This window comes from Lissotriton vulgaris, chromosome 8 (genome assembly GCF_964263255.1).
Source record: "Lissotriton vulgaris chromosome 8, aLisVul1.2, whole genome shotgun sequence".
NCBI classification, from domain to species: domain Eukaryota; kingdom Metazoa; phylum Chordata; class Amphibia; order Caudata; family Salamandridae; genus Lissotriton; species Lissotriton vulgaris.
Window position 1 is genome coordinate 1,192,041,852 of NC_141696.1, and position 21,151 is coordinate 1,192,063,002.

At 44.7% G+C, this 21,151-nt stretch overlaps 1 protein-coding gene across 2 annotated transcripts in view; it reads left to right on the forward strand.

The window, feature by feature from the left end:
• PROSER1 (proline and serine rich 1) overlaps positions 1-21,151 on the forward strand; it is a 216,685-nt gene that overhangs the window by 145,326 nt on the left and 50,208 nt on the right. The gene's annotated exons all lie outside the window — the stretch shown is intronic.

Here is a 21,151-nt window from a genome sequence, read left to right on the forward strand (position 1 = left end):
ATTTAACAAAATGTTTCAGCATGATTTTATCAACAATAGTTTGTGGTTGTAATGCTTTGAGTGTGTCAAGGTCCATATCGCTTCAGGGCAATCCTGCTGGGATTTTGTATGGCAGTTGCTCCAATTGCTATTCGAAATATGTTTCTGAATCTTGGATTCGTGGTAAAAATGTGAAATTAATCCATTGTTGCAGTTTTCTGAGCATTGCTTCAGAGTATCCAAACCTTTTATAGCTGTCATGATAGACTGACTTCACCAGGTACTTCCTTGATGAAGATGTAGCCGAATGTGGGTTAAAAGTGGTGTGTTTTCAGTTTCATTTGTGATAGTTTGACTCCTATATGAAAATGTCAGGGTTTGAGCGGTTTCATATATGGGGTTTCTGAACTGTGAACTTGCACCAGTCTTTAAAGTTGGTGTGTCCAATGATGTGGGCTACTTTATTTTTATCATACTGATACTGGAAATACTAGGTTCCTGGCATTGTGGCTCTGACATTTGCAATTTGTTTTTCTTCGAAGAAGTGTTTCAAGTCACAAGATAGTGCGACTCCGTTAGTTGGTATTATGCAGGGCTCTGGCTCATTGATAGATTGTTTCTTTTCCACCATCAGGTTTGGATGTGTACTGATTGGGCTCCGTGTTCAGTGTCTAATGGTGCTACTGGTGCTACTGCCATGCCTCTTAGACTATTCGACTCCCGTTCTCATGAGACCATCTTCATGGATACTTGATCCCGCTTCTTCCTCATTCGTGGACCTTTGACACCCACAGTCACTTCGACTCCTTCTGGCCAGGTCGCAGCCCTCTCCAGGGGCCTTTCACCCCTCATCTTCAGTACCTTCTCAATGTGAGTTCCAGGTCAGTGATGGAAAAGACACATTACCAATATTGGCCCCAGTGTCACTCCAAGTTTCCTTGGACTGACCTCCATCAAGTCTGCAATCTCTACCTCTCCCCAAACACGACTAGATCACGTGCAAGTTCTGCCTCTCCTTCCTGCTGAAGAAGACCCTCCGAAACCAATGTGAATGGAGGTGGGTCCATTGAAGAATGCAGACGTGAAGACAACACCCCCAACGTCTTCGGTGAACACACAATGTCAGGATGGAGAACAAAGCCTACCCTTCCGAGGCCCAACTGGTGTGTTGCAGTTCAGAGACAAGTTCGCCCTCTGAATCCAAGGGGGATCAGCAACAAGATCCGAGGTCCACCAACCCAGAGGACTTCGTCTTTGAGTGTGGTCACTACCTAGTCACAACCTCCTGCTGCACAGTGATCCTGTGGACAAGCAGGGCTCTGCCGCAGTGGAGGGTTGGGCGTCTCAGCAAAAGCCTGCTTGTCCACCACAGCCTTAGGGCCATGGTCGACACTAACTGAAGCCATCTGAGCTGACACTGCTCCCTTCTCCATGCACAAACACCCCTCATAAGCTGTGGCCTTCCTCTGAGACCGCAGGCTCTGGCATTTAAGGTGTTACCAAAATCTGAATCAAAGCAGTCCTCCGCACTGAAGCATCGAAGCTGCCATTGGCACCAAAGGCCCTAATGTTGAGGACCCTGGCAGTGCCAAATACCCATTCTCCACCGAAAGAACCATCTACAGTCTGCTCCGACGACAGGGAGCAGCCAATTCTCCAGGAGAAAAGAGACTTCATTTACCCACAAACTGGAAAAATCTTCACGAAGCTACCACCAAACAACAGGAGACTGCCAAGGAAGAGAAAGTTGTCCTTTGAGGAGCAACTTGCCTTGATTCTACCCCACCCCCCCCCCCCCCCCCCCCACTCCAAAGCATAAATGACATAAGGACAGGTACTAGCCCTTCTCCCTGCTCAAGCTACCCCTCCTCCTTCCTGCCACCACTATATCTGCCATCTCCACTGGAGGTGTCAACACTCTTCTTATGGAGAGGGCAGCTCATTGTATCCAGGGGAACGCTGTAATGCACTCTGTGATCCTGAACCCAGGACGACCCGAGGGACGACTAAGATGTTGCTTCCCCAGGCAATACAGACCGTGATTTGTGCCTGGCAAAACATTACCTACCTGATCACAATACCTCATACTTGAAGGTTATACAAAGGGTGGCTACTTTTCATAAAGGTAAGCACATCGCCCAAGAAGACAATGACTTATTTATAGAAATGCTCTCAAAAACACAATGCACCCACCAGTTTCTCCCCTTGCTGAAGTGGAGGTGGCAGAACTCCTCCATCACCTCTCAGAGCAGTATAGACTGCGTGGACAAGAGCTGGTTACTGAAGGCAAAACCATCTCATATGCCACCATTACTGCGCTTTTGGCGAAGTTGACACTGCTCCCTGGGGTGTTAATACTAGCCTAGCATCCTGGTCAGGCTTCGCTTCTGGCTCTGTGTCTCTGACTTCAAGCCAGTAGTGCAACAGCATCTTCCGAACCTGCTGCTTGACAGTGAAACTCTATGGACCACAGGCAAGGTAATGGATGTCTTTCAGACATCAACTCTCCTTAGCTACTTTCGCAGTTCACGAAAGGAGGGGCAGATAAACCACTTTCTCAGATTCTCTCGCCCCCTGCCAGGGTTAGCAACATTGCCACCAGCAATCAACACAGGAGTATTTAACTGGAGGTTACAGAGGCAACAACACCAAAATGAGAGCCAAAGGAGCCACCTCCACCAAGCAGTGACTCTTGCATTCCCAAACACCCCCTGCCCCAACAAATATATATTTCCCGATCGCACTACATCTGTCGTTGGGAAACTACAGGGGTTCCTTCTTCACTTGGACGAGATAACCTTCAACCAGTTGGTCCTCTCCATCATTAAATGCGGTTCTCCTTCAGCTAACTGAAACCTCACCAAACATCCCACCCACAAAAACACCTTCCCCACAGAGCACCAGTGCCGCCTTCAGGAAGAGGTTCAGCCGCTTATCCTTAAAGGAGCAATAGCGCCGGTACCATTGCTACATCCTGGCAACGGGATGTACTCCCTTTAATTTCTCATGCCCAAAAAGGCCAATGCTCAACCTGAGGCCCCTAAACAGATGCAACCTATCAGAACATTTCCACATGGTTACTCATGATGTCATTCCTCTGCTGCAGCAAGTCGACTTTATAACAGATCTCGATCTGAAGGAAACCTGTTTTCACGTACTTATCCATCCCACTTATCGCCTCTACCTATGTTTTGTAGTAAGCCCTCATCATTATTAATTCAAAGATTTGGCATTTGGGTCAGCACTGCTCCCAGAGTAATTGCAAAATACCTCACTGTGGTAGTTGCTCGTATTGTAATAAGTGTTATTTGTGCATTCATGTATTCCCTTATTTATATAATTGGCTGATCAAGAGTGCAAGCAAGTCTCCCTTGCACCCATACCACTGTCTTCCTCCTCCACAGTCTGGGCTTCACAATAAATATTGTCCAGTACAGCCTTCAGTATCTTCAGCTTCAATCTTTTCTGGGAGCCATACTCAGTGCCGTCACTGGCAAGGCTTATTCCAGTCTGGCAAGATTGCAGATATTCCAGCAGTTGCTATCTCTTATTCACTCAAAACAATTGACAGTCAGAATAGTTATGCACCTTTTAGGAATGATGGCCTCATGTATAGCTGTAGTTCTTCTCCAATGCATATCAACGCAATGGTCACAATCTGGGGGTCACTAGGAGGATCTAGTGTTGATACAGTCCAACACCCATCGCTCTCTGCAGTGGTGGAACAACAACAACCTGTTGCAGAGTTAGCTATTTTCTCAGTTTTTCTCTTGTTATGTTGTGAGATAGGTGTGCAACCAAAGCGCCAGGACACTCTTTTGAGTAGCTGTGCGCTATACAAAACCAAGATAACATAACATAACATAAAGACCCTCTTCTGCTGGTGCCTTCATCAAGAACGCCTCGCTCTTTTGTTGTGGAGCGCATTTTCAGCAACTGGTCATTCAGGGCATATGGTCACTGCAGCAAAGGTGCCTCCACATCAACTACCTTAAGCTCCTGACTCTCAAGGCCTGCTTTCATCAGGTTCAGTGTCGACATTAGCACAGAGCATTTGGAATTGGACGCTTCACCACTAGACTCACTTGCTGACTGTGTGCCTTTTGGGAGTGTTAAACGATTTTGCAGAAACTCGTCAGCAGGAGGCAGCAATAATTCCACAAGTAAAAACTCCACCCAAAAATCCTACTCCCATACTTTCATTGTAAGGTGTTTCTAGAGATCAACCTCTTCGCCGCTACCGAAAATGCCATAGCTTGGCCTCCAGCTTGCCACCGTTTATGGGTAATGGTCTATGGATGAATTGATTAAGGATATTTGTTTATGCTTTTTCTTCGTTCTCTCTCCTTCCATATGTGGTCTGGAAGCCTCCGCAAACATCCCTCACTCTCGTCCTGTTGTCTCTCACATAGAAAGCACAAAAGGAGGTAAAGCGAATGTTAGTCGCACTATTTATGTTTATGATATGATGTTATGAAAGGAGCACATACAGTTTGTGAAAACTGCCCTCACCCACAACAAGTTTTTATATATGACTAGGGAATCGAGGAATAAAATTATTATGAAGATATCTCAGTCGGTTTTAAATTCACTATATTTCTGCACTTTTTTAGGATCCTGTCTTTTCCTTTTTCTTATTGTTTGTATTGTCTACCACTCCCTATTGCTCCGCCTCTAATGTTGGTTTGCGCAGAGGCGTTAGTAGCAGCCCTATGATGAAGCAAGCCACAACTACTTGTGGGTGAGGGCAGTTTGCACAAAGTGTTTGTGCTCCTTTCATAACTACATATCATAAACGTAAATAGTGCGGCTAACATTCGCTTTACCTCCTTTTGTCCTTTCTATCGTGTTTGAGGAGGATGAGGTAGGGCTGTGTCCTCCCACCTTTTCTGTGTGTGCGAGCTCCCACATAGGCCAGAGAACTATCGTTCTCTACCCTTTTGGAGATGTCGATGGTTCCCCATGAGAAGGCCCACTACAGGCCGAACATTTTTCACACAGAACCATGGCACAATAAGGCACCCCAACCCCAGGCAGCTCAATCTAGCGATCTGGCTCCTGTGGTCCTAGAGATTGGCTATCTTAACCTCCCTCAAGAGTGTACGTCTATCCTCAAGAAGTATGCAGACTTACCATGCACCCAGCTATTCTGCCAACTGGAAGAGATTTGTCCACCGTTGCCTTTCTAGCACATAGACCTGCTTAAATCTGCAGTTCAGGAAATGGTCTGCTGCTTCTTTTATCTGCAGAAATCAGGCCTCCTATATGCTGCCATATGCCTTTACTTAGCGGCTATCGCAACTGACCCTAACATTGTCCTTACCAGTCTCATGGACCCTCTTTGTGAACCTCTACATTCACGTCCATTACAATTAGTTACCTGGAAGGTTGCGTTCCTTGTTGTTTCGACCTCTTTAAGGCATGACTTTCGGTCCTTACCCTACAAGAGCCTTTCTTTCTGGTTCATAATGACAGAATTGTCCTTATAACCAACAATAAATCCCTTCCTAAGGTGGTATTCTCATTCCATGTCAATCAAACCATTGAGCTCTGTTTTTCCCCCACAGCCAGACTCTGTAGCCGATAAGGCCCTTTCATTATTTGATGTCGGGATTGCCTTCATATATTTCATCAATACGACCAAGCCCATTGCAAAACTCAGAAACATTTAGTTGCTTTTACCAAGCCACACAGAGGACACGTTAGATGGATTTATAAATGTATTCAAACTTGCTACATTAATGCTAGAAGAACTTTGCCTCCCCTGCCCAGGCCTTATTCCATTCACAAAACAGGAGCTTCTATGGCTTTCCTCTGAAACATACCCACAGCTCACATATGTAAGCCAGCTACACGGTCCACTCCACACATATTCACTAAATACTTCTGTGTGGATGTCTTAGCACACCAACAAGCTAGAGTTGGCTAAGCTGCCTGAAGAACTCTGTTTCAGTCCTCTGCAACTTCTTCTAACTAGCCACCACTTAGCCACACATGCTATGAACAGAATATGTTACCTTGTAAGCATCTGGCCGTAGAATGTAGTGCTGTAGATTCACATGCTGCCCCCCCCAACCTCCCCTTAGGCCTGTCTTTTGGAGATCTCATCCTTCCCTATTTCACTGCACATTGCGCTCAACACACCTTACTTATGTTTACTCACCATACGTACTCCCACCTGGTGTGTGAAAAACACATTTAGAGTCTTTACCTATGTGCAGTGTATACCCAAAGGAGGGGTTTACACTGCTTTTTGTGACAGCCAATCCCAACACTAGTTGGCAGGAGTATGCTAAGCATGTGAACCTACACCATTACGCACTATGAAAAGATGCTTACAGGAACCGATAATGTCAACATCAAAGATTGCGAAAGCTGCCATTTCACTTTGCAGATCTCGCCTGCAACCTCTCTTTCTGGGTTGCTAGTATACCGACCCCCAGGCCCACTTGTCGAGTTCCCTAGCAGGCTCATCGACTACGTTACCCTTAGGGCAACCACAGCTTCTAATTTCCTTCTCCTAGGGGATTTCAATCTCCATTTTTTGGACCCCACCGACACCACCGCAGCCGAATTGCTGCTGGACCTCTCTTCTGTTGGCCTATGCTTAATGAATCCACAGGCCACCCATGACAAAGGCCAGCTTCTGGACCCTATCTTCACTAACATCCATGACTTCAAAACTCGTGTGCCTCTCCCTCTCCCATAGACAGACCACTTTCTGATCCCTATTGATTGGCATCTCGAGACTACACCACTCCAACTGCCTAAAGCCCGGGCCCTCATCAGACGCTGGCACAAACTTGTACCGGAAGAATGGGCATCCAAGCTCAGGGAATCTACCCCTCCCCCAACTCTTGACCCCATAACCGATATTGAATTTAATGCCTGGCTCACCCAATCATTGGACAGCCTCTTACCTCGATCTAGTACCCTTAAACAAGCTAAGAGAGTTAATCCTTCCCCCTGGTACACCCCTGAACTGAATGTTCTACGGAAGGAATGTAAGAAGACGGAACGCGCATGGAGGAAGGACTGCCATCTACCTGGGAGCCCCCGAAGCCACTTTTAACACCCTACAGAGAATCCAGAATGCCGCTGCCCGACTTCTTACTAACACCCCAGCCAGAACATCAGCAAAGCCGGCCTTGAAGCAACTTCACTGGCTGCCAGTCAGAGAAAGAGTGGTGTTTAAGGCTCTCTGTCTGGCACATAAACTCCTTCATAACAAAGGCCCCCCCATCCTCAAAAACTTTATCACTCCCTACAAAGCTACCAGATCACTCCGGTCGGACCACGAGAATTTCATCGCAGTACACAGAGTGAAAAAAGCCCGTTCTGGGGGACGTCGCTTTTCTGTGAACACGGCGAATCACTGGAATACTCTCCCCCGGAAATTGAGAACAGAACCAAACCTCCTCCACTTTAGAAAATCACTGAAAACTCTCCTTTTTCCCTGATCTTTCCGTCTTCCTTGCTACCGCTCCCTCCTGACTTTCTAGGTTCTAGCGCTGGGATGCTCACGGGTTACTACGCGCTCTACAAAAACCTTAAATAATGAATAAATAAATAAATAAAATAAGTAGCATTTTTCTTTTCCAATTATTTGTTTCTATTACTACGTAATTAACAATGAATGAGCAGGTAGTTAGCTAGCTTTCAGTTATCCTTTTCACTTTTGGTTAGTGGAGTAGGTCATGGTAGGTGGGTACGTCAGGCAAAATGACTGGGCTCCTGATGTGCCTTGTGGACATGCACAGTGAGTACCAAGTGCAGGGGTACTGAGCATAAAGCCAAAGGACACATATTGACCCTAGAATCCATGCAGAGAATGAACTTTAGACATGGATACTGCATGCACTGCTATGCGAAGTGGGTGTTGCATATATGTGTTTTAGAAACAGTTCTACCTGCTTTGAAGTGCTTACTGGTCGCAGCAACATGCCTGTTCCAGAAAATACTGCAGCATGAGAATGTGGTACATGGCCATGCCTTGCAAACATTGCAGGAAGGGCACGCACTACATCATGTGTCTTGTGTACATTAACATCGCACTGATGGAATGGACAAAGGACAATCCTGGGATTTAGTACCTGAATGACATAATATTCACTTCTAAGCTAAGACCACTTATAAAGGAAAGACAAATACATTTTCTGAAAAGTGTTCATTTGAAGGGATGTTGCCTTTTAGATATAAAACATTTAAAAAACTGGAATTGGTTTGTTATGTTTATCTACGTAACTTTAATCACTGATCCGGTGCATTACTCAGTAAATCGGAGTTGATTCATCGATGGTATCACTAGTAATCTCAGACATGACATCACAAATGACATCATCCATAACCTCAGAAAAGTGTAATAACATTGTGCTGCAGCATGCGTTTTGACATTCTAATCATTTGTGTTAATGTTTCAATAGTTGATGATGCCATTTAGTAATATGACATCACTTCATTGCCATGGGTCAACATTTCTGGATCATATCCTTTCCCTTTTGGGGAGTATGACAGCAGTTGGCTAGTATTTGAAGGCACTTTTGGGATATAAACTGACTTTTTGGGCATCATTCATTGTATCTTTCCAGAAGATTATCTTTAGGTCTAGCCTGAGCCATAGCATGCGCTGGCCTGGAGAGACATTTAGTAAGTGGGCTTTAAAAATCCGACCACAAGCTTTTGCTTGCACCTGCGCCATCTGGCTTTTCGTCATGGCTCATTAAGCGAATCGTTCGCGGCACCCTTACAGAGCGCGATCGCTTTCATTTTAACGGCTACGTCACTTTCACGGCCGCGCACCAATGCTTGTTTTTATTTGCAATTAAGCATATTTTTAAGGTACATTCTATGTGCTGTTAAATATGTTTTTGTCGTTTTATTGTGTCTTAGCAACTTAGGTAATATTCGTATCGCAAATCATTTTGCACTCTACAAACGATTTGTCCTGGCATTCGGCTGGAACCACTGTGTCTCGAAGACAAAGCGCCAACCCTCCTCATTCTTATGTGGCAAGTGAGTTCCCGCATTGACTCCTACAGCCTCTGTGTTGCAGCTCATCTCGCGGTTACAAGGAAAGTCTCCGCAGTCTCGCAGGACTCCCGCTACTGCAGCAACAAATTACTGTAGAATGAAACACTGTGCTGGCGCAGCGCCGTTATTGCCCCTAATTCCAAATTCCCTGGGACTGTGAGCCAGGATGTAAAAGTCATCACTGAGTAACCTTTGCCGCCGGAGAATATTGCTTAATTGGTCTCGGCAATTTTCTGCGCGCTTTGGCACACTTTGCGGGGCACTTCTCATCCCCGGCGTTCGCCATTGCCTTTTGTTGTGTGCTGAAATGCTTCCTCTATTATAAACCCATCAGAGACCACGGTGACTTTACTGCACTTTCATGTAAAATATGTGTGAATCACCTCGCTGCTGTGACATCTGTAATAATCTAATACAATCAATCTCGATCTACCTCGCGCATGCTGTCACTGGGCTCGTTTGTGCAACTGGCTGCTTCTCTACTCGCTTAGATATTTTCAACTGATGATTTGCAGCTATTCATTCCTGGCCAGGTGGATCTGGTAGGTGGGAAGTGCCATTTTATTCCTGAGAAAATAACTGAATTTGCGCTTTCATGTGAAACATTTGAAATAAGCCCAGTAGTTAAAACAAGCATTGGCAGAGCCAATAGGTCTCGCCTTTGGGACCTTATAAGTGTTTAGCCATGCAACTGTTAATGATGTTGCAGTAACGATATTGTGCTGCAGAACTAAATACTTATAAGGTCCCAAAGTCTAGACCTATTGGCTATGCCAATGCTTGCTTTATGTATGTGATGACGTGAGCTATCAGTGGAACAGCTATTTTTCACCACCATGTAACCTGTATGAGGATATGGTAGTAACTTTTTAGGTCTCGCCCAGTGTTGCTGCGCACAGTCGCAGCTTGCTCAGCGAGATTTATTGCAGAAGAGTACTTTTACAAAAGGGCTTTAATCCCAGCCCCTCATTTCCATTGGCTGGCGTCACTGTTTATGCTAAACGGTGGCCAGCCATTGGAAAAGAGCTGAGTTTGTTGCCTCCCTTTGGCTTTTTGTGCCATCCCACTTGGACTGCCTCGCCTGCTTTCCGTTCATCGTAAACGATTTCTTATGTTTATGGGGCAGCAGCTTTTCACTTTCGCACTTGCTTTACGCCCTCTCAGTTTACGTCACCAGCTGCCTGTAGCACGGGGTCATGGAGAGGACAGGGCCGAGGCAGTAGCCTCTCTTGTCAGTTGTTTATTAGCTGCGGGATCCCAGTGAGTGCCCATGCCCCAGTTTCTGGACTCACCTGCTGCCACGGATACGCTTTCTGTCTGTGGGTGGGCTTCAGTTAGTCTTGAAAATGCCAACTCTTTGCACTGTGACTGACTGGGTTACTGCCCCTGCAGGTCTGGCTCGGTGAGTTACAGTTTAACGACTCTGCCCGCAGCAGTGTATGTGGTACGACGTACTGTCCGGAGCCACCTGGTCTGTACACTGGCAGGACACGACATTCTCTGTGACTAGTTTTCGGTCCCTCTCTCTGTTCCAGTTCACCAGGATTCCTCCTGCTTTAGCCGAGGTCTTACACTGTTTCTCCGAAGCCAAGTGCAGGGCTGAGTCCAGCCTCCTCTGATCTCGCTAGGACGGCTCCCCTTCTGCACCCGAGACTGGCCAGGAACACAACCAGGGCGGTGATTGGGACTGACTTGTTTATCTATGAAATCCTTAAAACAATATGTTTTGCTCAGGGAATTAGTTGTATCTGAAAGTTAAAAAATAAAACCAGACGCATTGATATTAGCATGTATACTACCGGGGAAACACTATTCGAAAAAGCGAATAATTTATTGAGGGCATACCTTCAAAAAATGCTGGCCTGTCAAATGTCCAACTTTTCGTTATCTTTCTTTTCAATATTTATTTTTAGGATTGCATAAGAAATTGCTGCTACTCACGTCTCTAAAAAGTAATAATAAGTGCATACATCAATTTAGTAATGTGTAATTTATGACATCTAATGGTAAGCACGAGTGAAGGATGCAAAGCTTGCCTGCAGAAACAGGTAATCTTTTTTCTGTCAGCGTGCATACTTTATCAAGCGCATACCTTCCAATAGTCCAGTGTACAGCTTTTCATGGCCATCTTATTTTCTGTGTTGTAGCTTTAGAATTGAGCAAGACGTGTCGGTGGCGATTAAACTTGTCTATAAAAGATAAGGAAAAGCGTATGGCTCCTTCAATAAGAGAATAGTTTAAAATCAAATGGCAAGCGTACCTGCAGCAGCAATTAATCTTTTCTCCTGTCCTCTGGTACACCGGTAGACCCAATGTTTACTAAAGGATTTAGGTTTGGCACGATGTCTCCGCGGGACTAAAACACAAATATGTGAAGAATTCAAATTTCTATATATTTTATTCGAGGAGCAAGCCATCAGGCATTTCAGAAAATAATTAGCTTACTTGTTCACATGCTGAAGAGACAAAGCTCAATCTGTATGTCTCCTAGTGGATGTAAGACGAACAGGGCAGCCACCGCATTTAGAATTGGAGCACATTTTTAAAACCAGCATTTGCAATGCAATAGGTTGCAGTTACACGAGTTTAAGCTATTGGCATTGTAAAGGACAATGCCTTTTATTTATGTTTTTAAAACTAAAACAAAAATAAAAGGCGTTGTTATTTGCAATCTCAATAGCTCAAACTTGTGTAAATGCGAGACCTATTGCATTGCAAATGCTTGTTTCATTAGCGATTACCCTTTTCCCTCAGCCCCACTAGATTTTTCAGGGAATTTGTAATACACAGTTCTTGTAGTGTTTGAGGTCAGCCTTGTTTAGAATGTTGAGTTCAGTACTCGAAACAGGCAATTGGGGAACAGGGAAATGAGGCAGTTTTCAGCTTTCCCAGCCTTCCTCCCACTTATGTTGTGTGTAGTTGAAGGAGGCCAAGGACAGCTGGTGGGTATCTTGGTACCTTGTGTATTGGGGCAGCTGCCATCTTTAACCTCCCCAACCTTGTCCAGTAAATGGAGATGTTACTGCTTGTCCCCTGTCTTGTCCAGTGCTGGTGGATGGTATATCATGCCCATCCTTAAAGTCTTGCCCACTTGTGAGGTGCCTTAGTTTGTTCTCACCATCTTGCCTAAGGGTGAGAGGCAGAAGGTTTGTGTCTTTGGCTCCTTAACCACGAGCCTAGGGTTTTGTTGTGCCCTTTCCTGCTTCCTTTCCTAAGGTCAAGAGGATTGCATTTGTTCCCCACTGACTTTCCCATGGGCAGGGGTAAGTACTTGACTCAAACGCTGCACATACACCTTGCTCAAAGTAAGGGTTGGGTTTACGATGCTTACCCCCCTCATGTTTTCATCTGGGCTGTGTGGTTTATTTATTTATTTTTATTATTCCCTCAATTTTGCCGAAGGGGTAAGTGTTTGTTTCCCTATGGAGCATTGCAGGGTTTATTTGACCCCTATCTTGCCCAGTTGTGATGGATTTTGTGGCCTTATGCTACCACCTGGGGTATTGGATTACTGTTGGGCAACCTTACCTTGTCCAAGGGTGGTGGAGCTCCCAATTCTCTGCAGCATTGCCAGTGCTGCATTTCTAAATCTCCTGGAACTTCAGTAGGGATAAGAAAGAGGCTTATTTGACTCATTCTGTTTCCCTAGGATCTCAGGGGGGTGGTGGAGGAGTACATTTGTGTGCTTTAACACCCTGGCCAAGGGTGTTGGAACAGATGTCTCCTTCCGACCTGCAACCCCACATCGCTGAGGACATTACAAAGTCTAATTCCTTTTCTAAACCTCTTTATTGCCTTGTTCACCTATATAGGGGGTGGGGTAGGGGCGAGAAACGGAAGAGAAGTTGGCATGCAGTGCATGCCTTTTTGGTGACATTGCAATTTTATTATGAAAAATTTCTGTTTTGAACTAAACTGCAACTTTGTAGGACGTAATCCCCTTGGGTTGTACAAGAGCTGTGGCTTGTCTTTCTTCCCTGTTCTATTCCTGGCTGGAGGCTTATTTGATATTTTAAAAAAAAATGTTTTGTGAAAATCTGTAGTTTTTTTTTTTAAATACAGGTGGGGGCATTTGGTGCTATACCCAATAGCAATGAGAGACTATGTAGGCTGCCTTTAGCCCCACTGCCATAACTAAATTTTCGTTAGCTTCGTACCCCTGCCTTGCCCATATGAATGGTCACTTTATGGGGTCTAGTCCCTTAATAGTTAAACAGAGTAACCACTTCTTAGGGTGTAAACGCATGATTCCTAAGGTTGGCTGTGTCTATATTTTGGTAACAGTATTATTGGTCTAACGCCATGTTTTCTGACAGAAATTAGATTGCAATTTCACACAACCATAACAATAATAATGTGTGCTTAATTATGGCTTTTATGCTGTGTTTGTGAGTGAACTCTCCACAGCATTTGGTTGCTGTGGCATCTTGCTGAGAGTAACTGATCACGAATCTAATATACCCAGTAAAAGGCTACGAAGTGTTCTAGCCCAGCAACTCGCTGCTAGGCAGCAAAAATTACTCTGATTTTGGTTGGCTTTGATTGTGTTTGTATGATAATCTGACAGTTCTTATCCCTATTTTTTACAATAGTTTGGGGCATAATAATTCCATTTTAATAGAATTGAATATTGTGTTTGTACTAATTTGGGGGCTCCAAAACTGGGTTGACTCCTCATATTCCCTTTACTCTTGTGGCAGATAATGTTTTCCTTAAATGACGTTGTACCAAATGTGTGTCACCTACAGGTAGGAGTGTAAGTTACTCGTCAGTGCTCCCTTTCTCTGCAAGAAATATTGCTGTAGTCATAGCTCTAGTCTAAGGGCTTAGGAAGTCTACCTCGCTGTGTCCCCAAATGTGGGAATAAGCAACATTGTAATCAACCACAGCTTACTCATGGAAGAAGAGGGTGTGTACAACCCCCAAGCCTCAGCATTCCTGAAAATGGAGGGGATGTTCCTTTGCTGCCACCGCCCTTGACCAAGGGTGGTGGTATATTTGTTGCTGCGCCCAATTCCCCCACCCCCCTTACCTCCCGCCTCCCTCCACCCCACTTGCCTTAGTGTAGTGGGACATCTTTAGTACCCCCTTAACTTGCCCAAGAAAGGGAGTTTTTTTGTAAAATGTTCGTAGCAGCTTCCAGTTGCCGTCCTCACATTTGCAAAGTTAGCACTGAGGAAGCTTTTATCTTTCCTCTCCCTGGTCTGCAAAATGCTGTGCTGTGGGCCACAGTGGAGTAGGGAAGGTGCTAGCTCTGCTGCACCATTATGGGCTTCAAAACGAATGTGAAAAGGCACGTAATTTAATAATGGTTTAGATAGATGTCTGTGGGTCAACCAATGTTACTTTGTACATTGCACACCATAATTCACATCCCGCTACATTTTGATCTTTGTAGAGAACCATTTTTTTATGGACTTGCCTACCAGACCGTACAAACTGGCTGAATGCAAAAGTCTTAATGTGGGCTTACCAATAACTTACAAGGGGCTTACAACCCACCCATTCCTTGCCATTGGTTGGCTTTATAGTCACTCTTTATTAGCTTCATATTTATTGGATTTTCGTCTCCTGCTTGCTCACCCCCTGAAGCACAGTCTCTTTACCAGTCTCTTTACAATCTTTTTGATCAGCTGGTCCACTGCTCACTTTTAAGAATGTGCTTTTTAAAAAATGTTATCAAACACTTCATGACAGTGCATGTTTTGTTTTCCAGCACACTCCCTTGTGTTTCTCCCTCTAACCAAATAACCCCATCTTCCATGTTGTTGTCTGCCTCGTTTTGCAAGCTCTCTCTCTAATGTTTCTCCCCTGCCAGACTACCTGCCTTCCCTGTGCTCCATATTCCTTTAACACTGGAGTGCTTCGCCTCTCAACTCTTGTGCTGATTTTCCCCTACGCACTCCCTGTTGCTTCCTCTCACTCACCTGCCACTTGAATGAATGAAATGATCTTTATTCGGATTATAGAAAATCCATAAAAGTACATACAGGATGAATCATTTAAAATACATAAATACATATATAAAAGTTAAAAGTTAAAATACAGCCCAATTAGGCATGAGCAGCATATGTGGCATAAAGTGCATAATACAAATATAAGACACTAAACAGTTTAGAAAGACATTCATAGATTTCTGTTTAAATAATAACAATGACATTGATTCCATACAAATGATTAAAACTCTATACAATTTATATCTAGAGTTTAAAGTGCGTTATACATCCGAAGGCCATTATGCATGTTCCATACTTGCCCTCGATTTTACACAGGCTTTTATGAAGCAGCTTATAGTGAATATGACATCATCGGTTGGTAACATTTGCAAGAATTTCAGTGCTAATTTAAAGTCTCTTAGATTGTATTTTCTGAAAATTGGCATTAAGTAATGATGGATATACAATTTATAATGGCCACTGAAAATAAAGTAGTGCAGTAGACTTTGTTTCCCACCGACAGAACACGGGCAATCAAGTTCTTCTAAACTCTTATTATAGCCGAGTGGGAAGCCTGCCATCGCGGAACCTAAATAAAAGGCTCCGGTTCCATCTTCCTATCGGTAATGACAGATATCTGCAGGGTTTGTGGAGTTCATTTAAAACAGCATTACTTGTCACAGTTAGTGGGAGATATTTAGTAATAGCTGGTTTCATTATTTCAATTCTCATGCGATCCTCTTTATATAACTCATACAATGCCCGTTTTACATTATTCTTGTGGGCGGGCACAATAATGTTTGGGGAACTAAACAAAGAACCATGTCCCACGCTAATCAGGCTATTCTTGACCGCATTTAGCCAAGGTATGAGATGGGATCGTTCATGAGATAGACGATCTAAGATTATACTACGGGTCAAGGAAGCCGCTGGATTTGTCCATATTTTTAACCAAAAAAGCGTAGGCCTTGACCTGATAAAATCAGCTATATTTGGTAACTTAAGTTCTTGGTGGCAGATGAAAGTGGGTGTACAGGAAATACCACCCAGCACCTTCCTACAGAATCTATTTTCCTCCAGCTGCAAGGGCAGGCTATTACAATAACCCCACACTTCAGATCCATATGTCCCAGTTGGCAGACATTGGGTACGATAAATGTTTAACAGGGGGGTAATCACATCAGCCGTTCTCGGTTGGCGAAGAGATAAAATTGAATTAATTGATTTACCAATCTTATTTCTTGCATGGGCGGTGTGATGTTGCCACGAGCCTGTGTTGGAGAATAATAACCCCAAATAGGGGAAAGTGCTAGTGCATTTTAATTCGTTTTCACCACTTTTAATTGAGAGAATGTTATATCTCTTTAAACCACAATTCATGATAAATGATTTTTTAAAATTGGTATTTAAACCTAAATCAGACATAAAAACAACAAACCCTGTAATTAAAGAGCGCAAAGCATTTGGGGTACGCCCCATCAATACTGCGTCATCCGCATAAAGTAAGGTGGTAATAGGGGAACCATTAATAATTGGAACATCCTTGGAGTTCTTACTCAGGGCAGGGCTCAGCCCATTAATATATAAAATAAAAAGCAAAGGGGTGAGTACACAGCCCTGCCGGACTTCTCTTTGGATGGAAATATCACCAGATAGTTCACCATCATTGTTGATGCGTACTCTTGCCTTAAGATCCCTGTGTAAATATGAAAGAAAATATACTAATGAATCATCTAAACCATATTCCAGCAATTGTGACCATAACCTAGAACGGTTGACAAAATCAAAAGCGGAACTCAGATCCATAAAACCTAAATAAAGTGGGGACTTTTTAACAATAATGTATTTGGCCATGATTAGGTTCAAGTTGAGACACTGCTCAACCGTACCCACGTGGCTTCTAAACCCCAATTGACTGCAATGTAACACATTATTATCCTCAGCCCAGTCCCTTATTCTCTTGAATAGTACCCTACCAAGGACTTTTAGTGTGTTGTCGATCAGTGAGATCGGACGGTAGCAGGCCGGATCGGCCCTGTCACCTTTCTTGAATATTGGTACGATGACACTGTTCGACCAGGATTCGGGAATGGAGCTGTCGGTCAGATGGTTAAATAAGTTACATAATAGAGGGGCCCAGAAGTTAATTTCCGATTTAATCTGGTCGATAGATAGACCATCAGGGCCAGGGGCTTTATTACTAGCACTATCAGAAATTGCATCCTCCACCTCAGATATGGAGAAGTTCAGTTGATCAGCATTATTTAAAGACAATATAGAGTCTATGCTAGGGGCTGCTATATTATAAATTTTGGAGAAGTGCTCCACCCAGTCCTCTCCATTTATGTTACAGTTAATTGGTTGGATGTTAGAACCAAAAGACCTGAGTGATTTGACTTCTCTCCAGAACCCCGCGGTGTCTTTTAACAAGGCAGTCCGCGTTAGTGACTCCCAATGGTTAACCACTAAAGCCTCAGTTCTTGTCCGTAGGGCGAGTTTATATTTAGCTCTTAATTCTCTCACTAGGTTAAAATCCCTAGGATTTTGTTGTAAAGCCGCCCTCAATTCCCTGTTGGCCTTAGAACACGCGGAATCAAACCAGCGAGGGCTGTGATCTGTATTGGGCCTAGATGGTTTAGAAGATTCCCTTCTCACTTCCCCACAGAGATTACTAAATGCCACAATCAATACTTCGTCAGTACTGTCAAATGACAAACAGGTGTCTATTAACAATGGATGCTTTCTGATTACCTTGGCTAGAATAGCTTTATTATCCGCCCCTTTCCATATTAGTCTTAGTCTATCGGTAGACAATACCAAATTTTGTGGCCCACTCTCAATCTTTGATGCAGCCTTTGTGGTCTGAGGATGGTCTAGATGTATTCTAAGCGGATAATGGTCACTATATGCGCTGCAAATAACCTCAGCTTTTCGAATTATATTACACAGGGATGAACAAAGAAAAATATAATCTATCGTGGAGGCACAGCCTTGACCTATATAGGTGGGTGCAAATTTAGTTTCAGCACTAGTTCCAGCAATTTCCATTGCATTTACTAGGTTACGAGATGCTAATATATTCTTCAACTCCTCACCATTCCGACATGGAGCACTAGTGCGATACATATGAGCATTAAAATCTCCTCCTATACAGATACCATCATAATACCCATACTTCAACCCCTCAACGATATCATCAATAAAGTTAAACAAAGACAAAAAATTTCCATTGGGATGGTTGACAAAATCATTATTATAAAAGTTAATTATACATAAAATCATCCTGTTAATGTATTTTACAGCCATAAAACATTTGCCTGGTGTTGGGATCGGTTTGATTTGTACCCCAGGTTTTATCTTGGACCAAATAGATAACCCCCCGCTTGGGCGTCCCATGGAGGAGGCTAAGGCCTTTAAGTTATAACAGCAGAAGCCCTCCATTGAGGGGTTAGTTAAGCACCAAGTTTCTTGGAGCAACAATAAGTCACAGTTGGTGTTCACCCAGTCTGACCATTCTTTAATTTTCAGTTTGGAGTTAAGACCCGCTATGTTCCAACTCACAACAGAAAGTACAGAATCCAAGGGCTTATAGTTCGTAGATTGGCCTCTTCCTGAAATCCCTATCAAGGAATTTATATCAACCTGATTTCCGTTGGCGGAAGATGGTAAAGAAGCGACTGAGTTGGCTGGCTTAATTGGAGAGGGTCAATCCAACATATCCAAACCTGACAGAGGTGCAAATCTGTTAAATGTGTTGAAAGGGAAAGCAACTGGCTGGAAATGCATAGCTGGTGGCTGAGAGTACCTGGGTGGGGGGTAGAAATGCATTAAAGGCGGTCGAAATTGCATAGGTGGCTGTCTGTAAAAGTAGCTTAAAGGTAGCATAGTTGCGACCGTGGAAATAGCTGAGCAATTACCACTTATGTTAAGCAAATGTCTTACAGTTCCAGGGTTTTTAAAGTTAAGAACTACACAATCTCCGTCCTTATCTTTAGGTAGTGGTCCGATCCAAGGCACCCTGCGGACCGATATGATTTCTCTTGATATGTCATATCCAACCCCCTTATGTTTAGTTAACCAGTCTATACATTTGTTTCGTAGTTGAACCCAGGTTTCCCCCTGATCCTCCCTCAGCACTGGTACTCCTGCCAAAACCAGAACGAACGGGCAGGCGTCCGGTGGTAAGTGTAGAGGAAGCACAGGCCCTTCGTGTTTGCGGGGCTTATTGGACCTTACTTGGGTAGAACCTGTGTTATCAACAGCAGCTGATGTTGTAGCTGTAGTAGGTTGGGTAAGACCGTCATCCTTACTGGTGGCATTTTTGTTGGTGGTAACCAAAGGGGTAGTTTTCCTTGGTGCAGGGGTTGGGATGGTTTTAGCAGCTATACTAGATTTTGCACACTTAACCCCTGCATTAACAGTTCGCGGTTGGATTGTAGGTTGTGTAATGGGCGATGATGACGTTTCCAGGTTTTTCATGCCCTTATCCAATGTAATACGGGCGGCCTGTGTTTTTGATGACAGAGTGTTGCTTAAGGATTCAAGATCTTTTAAAAGACGGTCGGCTCTAATTTGGTCCAGAATAATAGACCCCTTCCTTTTGGCTTCATCATTTTTAACCAGGTTATCTAATCTGTCTAATCTTTTAAAAACATTATTAAATTGGTTGATCATAAGTTTCTCCACTCGGTTAAAAATAGTGTCCACTATAGTTTCAATAAGGTTCCCATTCTGTTTGGAGAGGTTATGATTATCTCCCATTAGTGTAGTTTGGGTCCAAATAGTATTAAGATTCCCACCGGGGTGAATTGTGGGCGAAAGTGAAGTGCTATCTATATCCACTAAATCTTTTTCCTCCATAGGTACAGTTACCACCCCCAAAGATTTTTGTTTATTCCACAGGCTTTGGGGAGTAGGCTGGCTTTTGCTCAGTGAAGGTTGTTTACTTTTATTAGCGCTTTGCTTAATAGTACCTCTTTTCCTTTTTTCCCCTCCTGGTTTGTTACAACAGGACTCCGTAACATCCAGGGTAATGACATCCCCCTGGGGAACAGGTATGCTGGTAGGGATAGTTTCTTTGAGCGGAGGTACCAGTTGGCTAGCAGCCGCAGTTGTTAGAAGGACAGAATCTGCAGCTATATAAGTAACAGTGTTTTCATCTTCCACAACAATGGGCACGTCTACAGATGGAAGTGATGGCTTAACCACGGTAACCTCGGGGGTAATATGGATATTTCCAGTAGCACTCGATATGTTATTAGTAACAAATGAACCCATGGAGAACCTCCTCTCGGTCTCTACAATTTCATTGAAGGCAGTTTCAATCAGTGTTTCGAAGGATGTAATAAGAGAGACAGAGACAGAGGTATCGGCTCCCTGAGAAGATATATCGATATGGGAGTTTGTAATAGTGGAATCGCCCATGTTTATGCTTGGGTGTAACACTCACGTTTGGGGAGATCTTAGGGGGGTGGCCCGCCCGACCACAGTCGTCCACGGACGGCCACAGACGGCCCGCCCTCTGCCCGGGCTCCGCCCGCGCGCGTCCGCGAGGCGGAGGGGGCTGTCGCCTTTTGTTGCGCCTCCTGGCGCGCTAATGCAGGAAGTGGGCGGTGGATTTCCCAAAGCACGCTGGGAGTTGTGGTCCGCTCCACTCCGCGGCCGTGCGATGGCGCTGCACAGCGGCGGGGGCGGCCACAACGTCAGGGACCCAGTTGCGCTGTGCTGTGATGGCGAAAACGACCCCTCCTGGAGCCGGTAAGTGTCAGCAAAGAGAACCCCGCTCTCCGGGTGCTGCCGCCTTTTGTTGCGCCTCCTGGCGCGCTAATGCAGGAAGTGGGCGGTGGATTTCCCAAAGCACGCTGGGAGTTGTGGTCCGCTCCACTCCGCGGCCGTGCGATGGCGCTGCACAGCGGCGGGGGCGGCCACAACGTCAGGGACCCAGTTGCGCTGTGCTGTGATGGCGAAAACGACCCCTCCTGGAGCCGGTAAGTGTCAGCAAAGAGAACCCCGCTCTCCGGGTGCTGCCGCCTTTTGTTGCGCCTCCTGGCGCGCTGATGCAGGAAGTGGGCGGTGGATTTCCCAAAGCACGCTGGGAGTTGTGGTCCGCTCCACTCCGCGGCCGTGCGATGGCGCTGCACAGCGGCGGGGGCGGCCACAACGTCAGGGACCCAGTTGCGCTGTGCTGTGATGGCGAAAACGACCCC